Source organism: Myotis brandtii, unplaced genomic scaffold, assembly GCF_000412655.1.
Source record: "Myotis brandtii unplaced genomic scaffold, ASM41265v1 scaffold995, whole genome shotgun sequence".
Classification (NCBI taxonomy): domain Eukaryota; kingdom Metazoa; phylum Chordata; class Mammalia; order Chiroptera; family Vespertilionidae; genus Myotis; species Myotis brandtii.
In genome coordinates this window covers 77,491-86,943 of record NW_005372150.1, presented here as the reverse complement: position 1 = coordinate 86,943, position 9,453 = coordinate 77,491, and positions in this window count along the sequence as shown.

Below are 9,453 nucleotides of genomic sequence, written 5' to 3'. Positions count from 1 at the left end.
TAATACTAAAGGGAGCAATCCAACAAGAAGAAATAACTCTGGTAAACATATACGCACCCAATATAGGAGCACCCAAATACATAAGAAATCTTCTGGAGAAGATCAAGGGAGAGATTGACAGCAACACAATCATAGTAGGGGACTTTAACACCCCACTATCACCATTGGACAAATCCTCTAAACAAAAAATCAGCAAAGAAACATCAGTCCTAAATGATTCACTAGATCAGATGGAATTAATTGACATCTTCAGAACATTTCATTCCAAAGCCACAGAATATACATTCTTCTCAAGTGCACATGGGTCATTTTCAAAGATAGACCATATATTGGGTCACAGGCAAAGTCTCTTCAAATTCAAGAAGATAGAAATCATATCAAGCATCTTCTCAGATCACAATGGCATGAAACTGGAAATAAACTACAATAAAAACAATCCAAAAAAATCAAACACATGGAAACTAAATAGCATGCTATTAAACAATGAATGGGTTACCAGAGAGATCAAAGAAGAAATAAAAAACATCATGGCAACAAATGACAAGGAAAACACAACAATCCAAAACCTATGGGATACAGCGAAAGCAGTCATGAGCAGCCTGCCCCATCCGAGGAGCAGCAGTCATGTGAGCAGCCCGCCCAAATTGGAGGAGAAGCAGCTGCATGTATCCCGCCCCCATCCGAGGAGCAGCAGCTTCGTGATCAGGCCACCCCTGTCCAAAGAGCAGCAGGTGTGCGAGCAGCCTCCCCCCACCAGCTAGAGGAGCCACCACTGCTGTGAACAGCACCCACCAGAGGAGCTGCTGGCAACTGAGGAGCAGCCACTGCCATGACTGCCGAAGGAGCAACCTCAGTCCAAGGAGCCACTGCCACCCAAGGAGCAGCTCCTGCACGACTTGACATCTAGATCCATCAGTGAGATCAAAAATGGGTAGACAAAGAAACCCCCAAATGAAAGAAAAGGATTGCCAGAAAAGCAGCTAAGTGAAACAGAGGCATGCAATATGTCAGAAAAAGAATTCAGAATAAGGGTCCTAGAGTGCATAAACCAGATGGAGGAAAAAATCAACAACTTATGCAACAATCAAGAAGAAATGAAGAGTGATATAGCTGCAATAAAAAACACCATGGAAAGTTTCAACAGTAGACTAGGAGAGGCGGAGGACTGAATTAGCAAATTAGAAGACAGGGAAGCAAAACACACCCAAACTGAACTGCAATTGGAGAAAAAAATTAAAAGACAGAGGAGAGCCTAAGGGAGCTATAGGACAACATGAAACGAAACAACATACAAATAATAGGGGTACCAGAAAAACAGGAAGAGGAACAGGGTTAGAAAACCTATTTGAAGAAATAATGTCAGAAAACTTCCCTGATGTGGGGAAGAAAAAAGTCACACAAGCACAGAGAGTACCAAACAAGATGAACCCGAAAAGACGCACACCAAAACACATCATAATTACGATGGCAAATGTTCAACACAAAGAGAGAATCTTAAAGGCTGCAAGAGAAAGATAGAAAGTTACGTACAAGGGCTCTCCCATTAAATTATCAAATAATTTCTCAACAGAGACACATCAGGCTGGAAAGTAATGGAAAGAAATTTACAAAGTGATGCAAAGCAAGGGACTGAATCCAAGAATACTCTATCCAGCAAGGCTATCATTCAAAATTGAAGGGGAAATAAAGAGCTTCACAGACAAAAAAAGGCTAAGGGAGTTCATCACCACCAAGCCAGCAATGCAAGAAATGCTAAAGGGACTGGTGTAAAAAGAAGAAATAAAAAGCCCAGAAAGAAAACAGCCACACAAAAAAAGAAATGGCTACAAACAAGTACCTTTCAATAATAACTTTAAACGTAAATGGACTAAATGGTCCAATCAAAAGACATCGAGTGGCTGAATGGATAAAAAAACATGACCCATACATTTGCTGTCTACAAGAGACCCACCTCATTAAAAGGGACTCACACAGACTGAAAGTGAAGGGATGGAAAAATATCTTTCAGGCAAATGGAAATGAAAAAAAAGCTGGGGTAGCAATACTTATATCCGACAAAATAGACCTCAAAGTGAAGGCCATAACAAGAGATAAGGAAGGCCACTTCATAATACTAAAGGGATCAATACAACAAGAGGATATAACCCTGATAAACATATATGCACCCAATGCAGGAGCACCCAAATACATAAAAAACTTCTGATAGCTATCAAGGGAGAGATTGACAACAATAAAATCATAGTAGGGGACTTTAATACACCGCTGACATCACTGGATAAATCCTCTAGACAAAAAATCAGCAAAAAAATAGCAATCCTAGATGACTCACTAGATAGATGGACTTAATTGAAATCTTCAAAACATTTAACTCCAAAGCCACAGAATATACGTTCTTCTCAAGTGCACATGGGACATTTTCAAAAATAGACCACATATTGGGTCACAAGCAAAGTCTCCCCAAATTCAAGAAGATTGAAATCATATCAAGCATCTTCTCAGACCACAATGGCATAATATTAGAAATAAACTACAATAAAAACAATCCAAAAAATTCAAACACTTGGAAGCTGAATAGCATGCTATTAAACAATGATTGGGTTACCAAAGAGACAAAAGAAGAAGAAAAAAACACACTGGAAACAAATGACAATGAAAACACAACAATCCAAAATTTATGGGACACAGTGAAAGCAGCACTGAGAGGGAAGTTTATAGCTCTACAGATCTACCTCAAAAAACAATAAAACGTGGTAATAAATTATCTAACTCTACAACTTGAAGAATTAAAAAGAGAGCAACAAGAAAAGCAGAAGGAATGAAATAACAAAGATCAGAGTGGAACTAAATGACATTGAGACAAAAAAATACAAAAGATCAATGAAACCAAGAGCTGGTTCTTTGAAAGGATAAACAAGATTGATGAACCTCTAAGCAGGCTCACCAAGAAGCAAAGAGAGAGGACCCAAATAAACAAAATCAGAAATGAAAGACACAAAATTACAACAGACCTCACAGAAATACTAAGGATTGTAAAAAAAAAAATACTATGAACAACTCTATTCCAACAAACTGGTCAACATTGAGGAAATGAACATATTCTCAGAAAAATACAACCTTCCAAAACTCAATCAGGAAGAATCTAAAAATCTCAATAGTCCGATAACTGTGGAAGAAATTGAAGCAGTAATCAAAAAACTTCCAGCAAATAAAAGCCCTAGGCCAGACGGCTTCACAGGGGAGTTTTACCAAGCATTCAAAGAAGAACTAAACCCTATCATCCTCAAACTATTCCAAAAAATTCCAGAGGAAGGAACACTTTCAAACTCTTTCTATGAAGCCAGCATTACCCTAATCCTGAAACCAGATAAAGACACTACAAAGAAAGAGAATTATAGGCCAATGTCCCTGATGAACATAGATGATAAAATCCTCAACAAAATTCTAGCAAATCAGATCCAGCATTACATTAGAAAGATCATACACCATTCCCAAATGAGATATATTCCAGGTGCAAGGATGGTATAATATCTGCAAATCAATAAATGTGATATATCATATAAACAATTTGAGACAAAAATTACATAATCATATCAATTCATGCAAAAAAAGCATCTGACAAAATCCAACACCCTTTCTTGATAAAAACTCTCAGCAAGGTGGGACTAGAAGGATCATACCTCAACATAATAAAAGCCTTATATGACAAACCTACAGCCAACATCATACTCAATAGGCAAAAACTAAAACCATTTCCCCTAAGAACAGGAAAAAGACAGGGATGCCCACTCTCACCACTCCTGTTTGACATAGTACTGGAAGTATTAGCCATTGCAATTAGACAAGAAGAAGAAATAAAAGGCATCCAAATTGGGAAAGAAGAAGTAAAACTGTCAGTATTCACAGATGATATGATAGTGTACATAGAAAGCCCTAAAGACTCCATCGAAAAATTATTAGACTTAATAAATGAATTCGGCAATGTAGCAGGATTCAAAATTAACGCCAAGAAATCTATGGCTTTTTTATACACAAATAATATACTCACAGAAAGAAAAACAAACAAACAAAAACAATCCCATTTACCATTGCACCAAAAAAATTAAGATACCTAGGAATAAACTTAACTAAGGAGGTAAATTCCTGTACTCAGAAAACTACAAGATATTGAAAAAAGAGATAGAGGAAAACATAAACAAATGGAAGAATATACCGTGTTCATGAATTGGCAGAATCAACATCATTAAAATGTCCATACCCAAAGTAATCTATAAATTTAATGCACTTTCCATTAAATACCAATAGCATATTTCACAGACCTAGAAAAAAAATCTCCAAAAATTCATATGGAACAGAAAAAGACCCCCAAATAGCTGCAGCAATCCTGAGAAAGAAGAACAAAGTAGAAGGGATCTCAATACCAGATATCAAGTTGTATTACAAAGCTACTGTTCTCAAAACAGCCTGGTACTGGCACAAGAACAGACATATAGATCAAAGGAATAGAATAGAGAACCCAGAAGTCAACCCAAACCACTATGCTCAATTAATATTTGACAAAGGAGGCATGAACATATAATGGAGTCAAGACAGTCTCTTCAATAAATGGTGTTGGTAAACTTGGACAGATACATGCAAAAAAGTGAAATTAGACCACTAACTTACACCATTCACAAAAATAAACTCAAAATGGATAAAGGACTTAAACATAAGATGAGAAACCATAAAAATATTAGAAGAATCCATAGGCAGCCAAATATCAGATATATGTCATAGCAATATCTTTACCAATACAGCTTCTAGGGCAATGGAAACTAAGAGGAAAATAAACAAATAGGATTACATCAAAATAAAAAGCTTCTGCACAGCAAAAGAAACCATCAACAAAACAACAAGAAAGCCCACTGCATGGGAGAACATATTTGCCGATGTTATATTTGATAAGGGCCTAATCTCCAAAATGTATAGGGAATTCATACATATTAACAAAAGGAAGATAAACAATCCAATAAAAAATGGGCAAAGGACTTACTTTTCTAAAGTGGACATACAGAAGGCCAAGAGACATATGAAAACATGCTCAAAGTCACTAGTCATCTGAGAGATGCAAATCAAAATGACAATGAGATACCAACTCACACCTGTCAGAATGGCTATCATCAACAAATTGACAAATGACAAGTGTGGGCGAGGATATGGAGAAAAATGAACCCTCTTGTACTGCTGGTGGGAAATGCAGACTGGTGCAACCACTGTGGAAAACAGTATGAAATTTCCTCAAAAAATAAAAAATGGAACTCCTGTTTGACCAAGTAATCCCACTTCTAGGAATATATCCCAAGAAATCAGAAACACCAATCAGAAAGGACATATGCACCCCTATGTTCATAGCAGCACAATTTACCATAGCTAAGATTTCCAAAGAGCCTAAGTGCCCATCGACAGATGAATGGATTAGAAAACTGTGGTACAGCTACACAATGGAATACTACGCTGCTGTAAAAAAGAAGGAATTTTTACCATTTGCAACAGCATGGGTGGACATGGAGAGCATTATGCTAAGCTAAACAAGCCAGTCAGAGAAAGATATATATCACATGATCTCACTCATTTGTGGAATATAATAAACAATATAAACTGATGAAGAAAAATAAAACCAGAGTCATAGAAACATTGAACAGATTGTCCAACTTATGAGGGAAAGCGGCGTGGGGGGGGGGGGAAGAGAAACCAGAGGACTTGTATGCATGCATATGAGCATAATCAATGGACACAGATGGGGGGAATGGGAGCTGGTGAGGGCATGTGCTGGGGTGTGGGGGTAGCTGGGGAGTGGTCAATGGGGGAAAAAAGGAGACTTATGTTTTACTTTAAACCAGTGGTTCTCAACCTTCCTAATGCCACGACCCTTTAATACAGTTCCTCATGTTGTGGTGACCCCCAACTATAAAATTATTTTCGTTGCTACTTCATAACTGTAATTTTGCTACTGTTATGAATCATAATGTAAATATCTGATATGCAGGAAGTATTTAGGAGACCCCTGTGAAAGGGTTGTTCGACCCCCAAAGGGGTCGCGACCCACAGGTTGAGAACCGCTGCTTTAAACAATAAAGAATTTAAATTAAAAAAAGAAAGAGAGTAGCAATAAAAGACCAAAGTAGAAAGAAGGAAATAAAAAGGATCAGAGAGGAAATAAATGGCATGTAATGACCAAAAAAAAAACAACAAACAAACAAAAAAGCCCCACAAAAGATCAATAAAACCAAGAGCTGGTTCTTTGAATGGATAAACAAGATTGATGAACCTCTAGCCAGACTCATCGAGAAACAAAGTGAGATGACCGAAATAAACAAAATCAGAAATGAAGTAGGTGAAATAACTACTGACCCCACAGAAATACAAAGGATAGTAAAAAAAAGTTACTATGAACAACTGTATTCCAATACTACTGGACAACCTAGAAGAAATGGACATATTCCTAGAAAAATACAACCTTCCAAAACTTAGGAATAATCAGAAAACCTGAATAGGTTGGTAGCTACTGAAGAAATAAAAACAGTAATAAAAAATCTTCCAGCAAACAAAAGAGCTGGTCTGGACAGCTTCACAGGGGAATTTTACCAAACATTCAAAAAAGAACTAACACCTATCTTCCTCAAATTATGGCAAAAATTCAAGAGGAAGGAACACTTCCATGCTGTTTCCATGAGGCCAGCATTACCCTAATCCCAAAGCCAGATAAAGACACTCCAAAGAAAGAGAAATATAGGCAATATTGCTGATTAACATAGATCCTAAAAGCCTTAACAAAATTTTAGCAAATCAAATCAAGCATTACAGAAAAAGATACACCATGACCAAGTGGAATTTATTCCAGGGATGCAAGGCTGATATAATACCCACAAATCAATAAATGTGATACAGCACATTAACAGACTGCAAGATAAAAATCACATGATCATATTAATAGATGCAGAAAAAGCCTTTGAAAAAAATCTAATACACTTTTTGATAAAAACTCTCAGCAAAGTGGGAATAGAGGGATCATAACTCAACATAATAAAAGCCTTATATGACAAACTTACAGCCAACATCAGACTCAATGGGAAAAAACTAAAACCATTTCCCCTAAGAACAGACAAATCAGGGATGCCAATTTTCATCATTCCTGTTCCACATAGTAGTCGAAGTGCTAGCCATAGTGATCAGACAAGAATAAATAAAAGGCATCCAAATTGGAAAAGAGGAAATAAAACTGCCATTATTTGCAGACATTATGATATTGTACATAGAGAACCCTAATGACTCTATCAAAAAACGACCAGATTTAATGAATGGATTTGACAACTTAGCAGGATACAAAATTAACACCCAGAAAGCAATGCCGTTTTTATACACCAATAATGAACTCACAGAAAGAGAAACTTAAAAAAAGAAAAACCCTAGTCCAGCCAGTGTGGCTCAGTGGTTGAGCATTGACCTTTAAACCAGGAGGTCATGGTTCAATTTCCAGCCAGAGCACATGCCCGGGTTGCAGCTCAATCTCCAGTGTGGGGCATGCAGGAGGGAGCTGGTAAATGATTCTCTCTCATCATTGATATTTCTATCTCTCTCTCTCTCCCTCTCCCTCTCCCTTCCTCTCTGAAATCAATAAAAATATATTAAAACAAACAAACAAACAACCCAATCGCATTAAGCACTGCAACAAAAAAATTAAAATACCTAGGAATAAAGCTTAACCAAGGAAGTAAAACGTCTATACCCAGAAGACTATAGGACGATAAAAAAATATAGAGGAAAATATAAACAAGTGGAAGAATATACCATGGTCATGGATTGGTAGAATTAACATTATTAAAATGTCCATACTACCCAAAGCATTCTATAGATTCAATGCAATCCCAATTGAAATACTAAAGGCATATTTCACAGACCTAGAAAAAACTCTCCAAAAATTTATATGGACTCAAAAAAGACCCCCAATAGTTGCAGCAATCTTGAGAAAGAAGAACAAAGTTGGAGGGATCACAATAACAGATATCAAGTTATACTACAAAGCCACTATACTCAAAACAATCTGGTACTGGCACCAGTACAGGCATATAGACCAATGGAACAGAACAGAGAACCCAGAAATTGATCCAAGTCTTTATGCTCAATTAATATTTGATAAAGGAGGCAAGAGCATGCAATGGAGTAAAGACAGACTCTTCAAAAAGTGGTGTTGGGAAAATTGGACAGATACATGCAAAAAAATGAAACTAGACCGCCAACTTACACCATACACAAGAATATACTCAAAATGGTTAAAAGATTTAAATGTAAGTTGTGAAAAATATGAAAATCCTAGAAGAAACCATAGGCAGCAAAGTCTCAGACATCTTCGTAGCAATATGTTTACAGCTATATTTCCTAGGGTTACTTGGAATTCATTGGTGATAGATTAGGGAGGCAGATGGAAAGCAAAGCAGGAAACCTCTGGGACTGGATAAAAAGTAAAATGATTGACACATGCTTCCTTTACAGATGGGTATAGGATAGTTAACAGTCAACAATTAGGAGAAACCAAGAAGGCGGCATAGGTAAACACCTGAAATTGCTGCCTCGCACAACCACTTCAAAAATACAATGAAAAGACAAAACGGACATCATCCAGAACCACAGGAAGGCTGGCTGAGTGGAAATTCTACAACTAGAAGGAAAGAGGAAAGCACACTGAGAATCAGAGAAGGCGCGGAAGTTAAGTGCAGAGGTACGGAGGTGCTCGAGAAATGGGCTGACAACTGAGGACACGGTTGTCTTTTTCAATCAGGAGGGAGTCACAAGCTCCCGACTGCTCTGAACTCCAGGGCCGGGCGAGTCTCTGTGTACCCAGACTCATTTGGGGAGAAACTGGACTGTCTGGCATCGGGTGGAACTCGAGGGTGGCTTTCTCTCAGAGGTGCTTGCAGCAATTACTGCGGGACACTGAGACCCAGGGCCTCTTAGGGCAGAGCTGAGGATCAGCAATAGATGTTTGCTCCACCCTGTTGAGTCCCTGAGACCCCGCCCCACCCAAGCTGTGCACAGAGGCTTTTGCATATGAATGGCCTGGCCCTTTGCACTAAAATTACACCTAACAAACTGCAGCTGGGTCAGAGAGACCCAGAACATCCAAAAGAAGGCCCAAGGCCCCACAGCAGCTTGCATTGCTTCACAGCTGGGCCTCATCTGGGCACCTCCAAACACCAAACAAAGAAGAGGAATCTGCAGATCTCTTGTAGCTCCTGCTGGGTAGCCTCAGGCAGAGGCTAAATTAGCACCTCCTTAGACATCCAAGAGCCAGTGTACCCAGTGGTCAGAGTGGGACCATCGAGATTACAACTCATCAGATCCATAAGGGACACACTCAGGGGGCAGACTCAGTGAGCACCAAAGCCCCACTGAAGCAAGTCTTGCCCCATAAGGGTGTCT